The sequence below is a fragment of the Octodon degus genome, unplaced genomic scaffold (assembly GCF_000260255.1).
Source record: "Octodon degus isolate 3935 unplaced genomic scaffold, OctDeg1.0 scaffold00151, whole genome shotgun sequence".
Classification (NCBI taxonomy): Eukaryota; Metazoa; Chordata; class Mammalia; order Rodentia; family Octodontidae; genus Octodon; species Octodon degus.
Genome location: NW_004524727.1, coordinates 3,205,424 through 3,213,452, shown reverse-complemented (window position 1 = coordinate 3,213,452; position 8,029 = coordinate 3,205,424). Strand labels below are relative to the sequence as shown.

Sequence of the window (8,029 nt, the reverse complement as noted above, 5' to 3'; positions counted from 1 at the left end):
CTGTGAGCTCACATCAACCTCTCTTCTTTGAGTTGTGGCTGACAGTTTTTGTTCCAGCTACAAGAAGATGCTAAAACATAGGCCAAAGATCTCTTATGCTTGTGGAACATGAAAGGAAGCTGTGGATTTTCTTCAAACCCCTGCTTTCCTTCTGTTATCTCAAAAAAAAAAGGAGATAAATCCTCTGCATTCACAATCCAACTGTGGAGATGAGGTTTTTTTTGCCAATTTAAATATTTTTATTGAAGACTTTGCATTTTCACTTATAGTACAGTGCTTAACGTGCCATGCTAAGTTTCCCTGTATACATGTGCCATTATTCAAGTATTGAGAATGTCCAGTACTTTACTATGGCAGCTCTACTTTAATAACTGCCACAGAATTTGGTACAAATTTAGATCCTTCAATTTTATTGGTTGTGGAAAAATGCTATATTTATATTTAAGGTTGGCTTAATCAACCTCTTCAATGGTGGGTCCCAAGGAAGCACCACCAGAGGGAGGAGCTCCTCCACCAGGGAAGGCCCAGGCAACACTCTAGGCAGCCACCTGCACTCTGGGTGATCATGTGATTGCAGACTTTCTCAAGTTCGTTCTGCTGATGTTCAAATTCTTATTTCTCAGCATTCTGATTCTTATCCAGCCAGTTAATGATTTCATTACACTTGTCAAGAATCTTCTGTTTATCTTTAATCTTGCGTTGGAGTTTCTCATCTTTAACAGTTGCTTTCATATTGAAGGCATAGGACTCCAATGAATTCTTGGAGGACACTTTGACCCTTTACTTCTCATCTTCAGCTTTGTACTTCTCTGCTTCCTGGACCATATGCTCTATGTCCTCCTTGCTCAAATGGCCCATATGGTTAGTAATGGTAATCTTGTCCTCTTTTTCTGTACTTTTATCAACTGCAGAACCATTGAGGATGCCATTGGCATCAATATCAAAGGTTACTGCAATCTGAGGAACACCATGGGGTGCAGGAGGTATGCCTGTGAGTTCAAACTTCCCAAGCAGGTTGTTATCCTTGGTTATGGCATGCTCACATTTGTATACCTGAATGAGCATACCAGGCTGGTTGTCCGAATAGGTAGTGAAGGTCTGGGGTTGCTTGGTAGGAATGGTTTTATTGCACTTAGCCAAGAGAAAGAGGAATGACATCCAACAGCAGCAAATCTTGGACATTTTCAGACTTGTCTCCAGATAAAATGACTGCCTGAACAGTTGCAACATAAGCAACAGCCTCATCAGGATTGATGCTCTTATTCAATTCTTTTCCATTGAATAAGTCCTGCAGAAGTTTCTGGACTTTGGGGATATGGGTAGAACCACCACCAGGACAAGTCATGGATATGAGATTTGTCCAGTTTAGCATCTCAAAGAGCCTTCTTCACAGGGTCCAGAGTGCCATGGAACAGGTCAGCATTCACCCCTTCAAACCAAGCATGAGTAATGGAGATATGGAAGTCAATTCCTTCATAGAGGGAATCAATCTCAATACTGCCTGTGTGCTGGAAGAGAGGGTTCACTTAGCTCGCTCACATGCAATATGAAGACAGTGGACAGCTCTTTTGTTCTCACTGATGTCCATCTTGTGTTTGTGCTTGAGTTCAGCAATAAAATGACTGACCATTTGATTGTCAAAATCTTCTCCACCTAAGTGGGTGTCTCCAGCTGTAAATTTCACTTCAAAGATTCCATCTTCAATAGTGAGGACTGACACATCAAAGTGCCACCTCCTAAATCAAAACTCAGCACATTTCTTTCAGCTCCAGCCTTTTTTGTCTAAGTCATAAGCAATAGCAGCAGATATTGATTTGCTGATAATTCTAAGTATATTAAGACCACCAAAAAAAGAAAAAAAAAAGACCACCAATAGTTACAACATCTTTGGTTGCCTGACACTGAGAGTCATTAAAGTAAACTGGCATATTGACCACAGTATTGGTAACAGTCTTCCCTAGATAAGTTTCTGCTATCTCTTTCATCTTTGTCAGCACCACAGAAGACACCTCCTCTGGGTAGAAGCTCCTTGACTCTCCTTTGTATTCTACTTGAACCTTGGGCTTGCCTGCATCACTCACCACCATGAAGGGCCAGTGGTTCATATCAGACTGGACAACAGTATCATCAAATCTATATCCAATCAAATGCTTAGCATCGAAAACTGTGTTGGTGGGGTTCATAGCCACTTGATTTTTTTTGCAGCATCTCCAATCAGTTGTTCAGTGTCAGTGAAAGCGACATAGCTTAGAGTTGTTTGATTTCCCTGATCATTGGTAATATTCCCCATTTTCCATGCCAGAAGACACACACAAAGAAGTAGATAGTGCCAAGATCAATGCCAACTGCAGGTCCCTCCTACATGGTTGCTTGTGTATAGGCCTGGCTGTGCTAGCAAAGATGGCACACAATAAGCCCCTCACCTACTGGTGCTTTCAATGAGCTAGATCAGGTTTTGAAGAATAACCTGGATAAATTGCACGTGCTTTAAGTCCTGTCACCTCTCTTCCAAAGAGCTGAGGTCAAAATTACCATCTCTGTTTTCAGTTCCTTTGCTTGAAGCTTGACATGAAGAGGTGACTGAGCAGGTATAATCTACATGAATTCCAGTCCAGCTTATAATTTGACTTTGATATCTTGCCCCAGCTATTGGGCATTTGATGTGAACCTATTTCAGTGAACCACATCACCATGATTTTAAAACATTGCTCCAAACGTTGCTGTCTTTCTCTAAAGAGCATGATGAATCTGTTGGAAATATCCTAACAGTCATCAGACCAACCTACCTGGCACACACTTAAATTGGGAGGTTACCGCTCAAACTAGCTGTCTAAAGTCTGATGCCACATGATGCTGCCACGGCCAAGTCATCTGATGAAAGAGATTCAAATTCACAGAACCTCAGCTCTTGTCAAGTCAGGGATTTTCTCTGGGGAACCTCACCTGTCTCTTTCACTTCATGCAAAAAAAAATCTGTTCTGTCCATGGATAAGTGATGGTTTTGAGCCAGCTGTAAACCATGGTTAAATTGCCTTTCTTCTCTAGAAGCTTCCACAATACTGACTGAGGGAATTAACAGTGCCCTAGTGTCGCCCATAAAAATTAATTGGCCAGCTTAGCTCACCAGCTGCAGATCTTGTTAGTGGCAAAGCTGAAACCCTGCTGTTGCCTGCATCCTGCACAATTTGAATACCTGGGCCTGGAAGATAGCTCAGGAGAATAAGTGCTTGTCTGGTAATCACAAGGTGCTGAGTTCGATCCCTGGCACCAAACACACACACACACACACACACACACACACACACAAAGAATTTGAATACCTACCTGAATCCTACAGAAAGAAGAGTAACTCTCTCTGGAGTCGCTTCAATGCATCTGATGGCACTTTTCCTTTCCTGTATATTTTTCAAATTAAAATTATTCTCTATCAAGGGAAAATTTATTCTCTTTTACATATACTTTTATTTGTAATGACGCTTAATCAACTTAAAACCATGGTTCTTGGGGGAGGAAGGAGCACTCATTTCAATAAAAGTGTAACTTACACATGAAAATAAAATCAAATCTTTCCAATTATTTACACAGTTTTTCTCAGCTCTAAGGGTGTATTTAATTGAAAAAGTTAGGAAGCACTGATGTCCTAGTGGGATGTGGGGTATTTGGCAGAAAAATGAAGCACTAGGAGAAACTTTTCTTTCAAAGAAATTCAAGCTGAAGTCTTTGTGTCTTAATGACTAATACTACTTCCCTTTCAAAAAAAAGTTTCAGTTCAAGAACTATAAAAATAATTTTGAAATAATAGGCTATAGGCATGATTTCTTGCTGAATTCATTCAAACTTCAGTAAATGCTAGTAAAAGTACAATCTATACAATGAAGCTTTATTTTCTTTTAAATTTCCCTCTTTTCTTAATGAAAATTATGGTAAACATCAGTGAAGAAATGAGGGCAACACTCTGGGTTTTTTTACTTTTTTTTGGAGCGGGGGAAAGGTCCACAGGGTATTCAGAGTCTCCCTACTAGATAGGACTTGTAGTGACTCTCCTGTTTACAGCCTCCCAAGCACTGGGATTACAGGCAGTCGCCACCATGCCTGGTCTCAATTGCTGGCTCAGCGTGCCTCAGGGGCAGGGCCTGCACAGCCTTCTGGGGATTGAACCCCAGTCCCTGCATCTGCCTAAGCAGGCACCTTAATCCACTGAGCTATCTGGCTGGCCCTCATATTGAATTTTAAGAATGAAAAAATAGAAGCCAATTTGAGCCAGCAGCAGCTCCAGGAGCCACAGTGATCTGTCTCCTATTCCTTAACCTTTATGAGAGTGGTACTGAATCCTGGCAAAGTTCAGAAGCTTCAAACATTTCAAAAAGAAAGATGAAAATGAATCTCAGACCTTGCCTCCATCCAGAAAAAGATGAGAAGACAAGGACATAAAAGAACTTTGAATTCACACACCTGAAATTTCTGAAATGATAGAAACTGAAATAAACAATTACATCAGGCTATAGAAAAAAAAAAGATCAGAAATAATCTTTTAGGTTAAAAAATGATAATAACCATGAAAGAATTGTTCAGCACATCTAAAAAGGACATAGATTAAAAAATAGAGGAGAACAGAAGTAGAAGAGAAATGTTAAATGAACAATACAAGAAAGAGTTATAATGCATGAAACAGATTCAAACAGCCCAGGAAATTAAAATTTTCATTGAAAGCTGTCGAAACCATTTGAATGCAACTGAAGATAGACTCTCAGACCTTGAAGACAGTATTGCAGCTAATGATTGTGAAAGGAAAGATCTGTTCTCAATAATGAGGATTCAGGAAATGACAATACAACATCTGGAATATGATACAAGCAAGGACAATGACAGAGCAAAGGATGTCAAAGAAACCCTAAGAGACAACACAAATGAAGAGTAAAAAGACTGTTTGCCAAAGTACTAGCGGAAAATTTCTGAAGCAGGGAAAAGAACCTGATGTACAGATAGTTGAAGTATATAAACTCCATTTAACCATAACCAGAATAAATCTACATACATTCACGTAATAATCAGAATCCAAGAAAGTAAGTAAATCAGATTAAAAGGTGTTAGAGAAAAGAAATAGACAACATATAAGGGAAAGTCATCAGAATCATATCAAACTTCTAGACACAAACCTTCAAGTGAAGAAGAGCCTGGAGGGCCGAGGAGATAGCTTGGTGGTCTAAGCACATGACCCCAGAACCCGGGACATGACAATGCTGGCCATCAAAACCAGACATGGTGGTATATGCCTGTAATCCCAGTGCTGGGGAGGCTGAGACAAGAGGATCACTATGATAGAAAGCTGCATAGAAAGACCCTGTACCAAATAAATAAAATATTTTTTTAAATTGACAACAACCTCAAGCAGAGTAAGTAATTGAACAAAGGAGAAAAGTAGAAAAACAGCAAAAAAATAAAATGACAAATATAAGCCATTATATATCAATTATAACCATCAATGTAAATGGCCTCAATTCACCAATCAAATGAAACAGACTGGCAGGGTGGGTCAAGAAACAAAATCCAACAACATGTTATACATAAGAAACACATTCAACTCAAAAGGAAACGCTGAAAGCCAAGGGATGCAAAACAATACTCCCTGTGACAGGAATCCAGAAAAAAAGTAGGGATGGCTATTCTGTTTGGAGACAACGTGAACATCCAACCAAGAATGATCACATGAAATAATGTCATTACATACTTTTTAGTAGCAAAACACTGTAAGAGCAAGAGATAACAATCATAAATATATATATACACCAAATACTGGAGCACCTAACCATATCAAAGAAAACTTAACAGACATTAAAAAAATCACATAATTAATAACATGATTGTAATGGGGAACTTTAACAGCCCATTGTCACAATGAGATAAATCAACTAGGAAAAATATCAGTAATGAAATAACATAAATAAAACAAACTTGTGAAGAGAAGTCCTTAATAGACCTGCACAGAGTATTCCACATCCAACTTCAGATTACATATTCTCCTCAGGTGCACATAAGATGTTGTCCAAAATAGACCATATTGGCTGGCCAGCTCAGCAGACTAAAGCACCTGCTTAGGCAGACTCAAAGACCAGGGTTTGATTCCCCATATGCCATGCAGGCCCCGCCCTGGGGCACCCTGAGATGCGATTCAGACCGTGTGTGGTGGCACGCCCCTGCAATCCCAGTGCTCAGGAGGCTGAAAACAGAAGGATCACTACAAGTTAGAACTTGTGTAGTGAGACCCTGTAGACCCTGTACTAAATACATAAAAAAAAATCAAAATAGAACATACACTAGCACATAGGACATGCTTGAGTAAATGTAAAGGAACTGAAATCATCCCATGCATAGTATTTGAGCATAGTGCAATGAAACTTGAAATTATTTTTTATTCAGTACAAAACATTTAGTGAATATTAAGAATAAATTTTATCATTTTTATTTGTTTTTCCCTCACTTTGACAACACAAATTTTTTATAAACTTACCAGCTACTCTCATGACTATATCAGCTGCTACCATGACGTAGTAAGGTCAAGAAAAGTGCCACTGCCACAGGGAAATGAACTTTTTTTAAATGTATTCAGTACAGGGTCTCAGTACTCAACTCTGACTCATAGTGATCCTCCTGTCTTCAGCCTCCCCATTGCTGGGATTATAGGCATGCATCACCACATCTGGACTCAGTTACCAGCTCAGCGTGCAGGTTGCTGGGGCTGGCGTGGCATGTGGTGCCGGGGATCAAGCCCTGTCCCTGCTCTTGCCTAAGCAGGTGCTTAGCTCACTGAGCTATCTGGCCAGCTCTGGGAAATGAACTTCTGTCCTTGGTGACTCTGAAAAATTAAATGCCTAGTAACTTCAAAAGAGATGCCTGCGTAAGGATGGGGAATACAAGGAAAGCAGAGCCATAGTCCACTGAGACCGATGCAGTACGGGTGCAGACACTTTTATAGTTTATTTTTTTATCTATTTTATAGAAAATTCCTTTCAGGTCTAGGCCATGATAATTTTGAGCAGCATAGACTGCTATCATCCTAACAAGCAGCCTTGCAAAGAGCATCAAATTAGAATTTATTAACAAAAGAAATTGTAAAACCTCTGTAAACACATGAAAGTTAAACAACACACTTCTGAATAAGCAATAGATCACAAATGAATTTAAAAAAGAAATTAACCAATTATTTATAATTAAATGAAAATGCATATATAATTTCCCAGAACATGTGGGAAACAATGAAAGCAGTCCAAAGAGGGAAATTTATAGCAGTGAATTCTTACATCAGGAAAATAAAATGATAATAAAAATTAAAAAACCTTTCTGCTACACCTCAAGCTTCTAGAAAAACAGCAAGTCAAGCCTAAAGAAAGAATGAAGAAGAAATTAGCACAATAGAGACTAAGAAAACAAAACAAAGAATTAATGAATCAGAGATTTGGTTTTATGAATAAATGAATAAAATTAATAAACCCTTAGCTAATCTTATCAAAAAAGAAACAACTCAAATCCATGCAATAAGGAATTAAAAGGGTGAAATAAACACAGATCCTGTACCAATTTAGATCATACATACCTACTTTGAAAACCTTTATGCTCACAGGATGGAAAACACAGAACAAATGGACAGATTCCTGTTTACATATGAAGTACCAAAGCTGAATGAAGAAGATACAAATATTCAGAATAATGTAACATCAGTCAATGAAATTTAAAACAATTAAAATTTAACTACAAATAAGATCTCAGACATGCCAGTTGCTGCTATGCTGTCTCTTGGGTAGATGGTTGTTCAAAAAGAAGGGGGTGGTGAATGAACGCAAAAGACAGGAAAAAGAATATTGTGGGACTGTTCTGCTTCACGGTTGCATATGGTTAGTTTTTTGGACTTATGTGTAAACATAAGAAATATATAATTCTTTATACCTATTTTTAAAATATATTCTAATTTTTAATTTTTCTATCATATTCTGTAGGGACTTAAAGTTCAACATATCAATACTTGATGAAAAAT

General features: G+C 38.5%; 1 pseudogene; it reads right to left on the bottom strand.

The window, feature by feature from the left end:
- Positions 1–418: 418 nt before the first annotated feature.
- On the bottom strand, positions 419–2,364 carry LOC101586987 (annotated as a pseudogene).
- Positions 2,365–8,029: the final 5,665 nt, after the last annotated feature.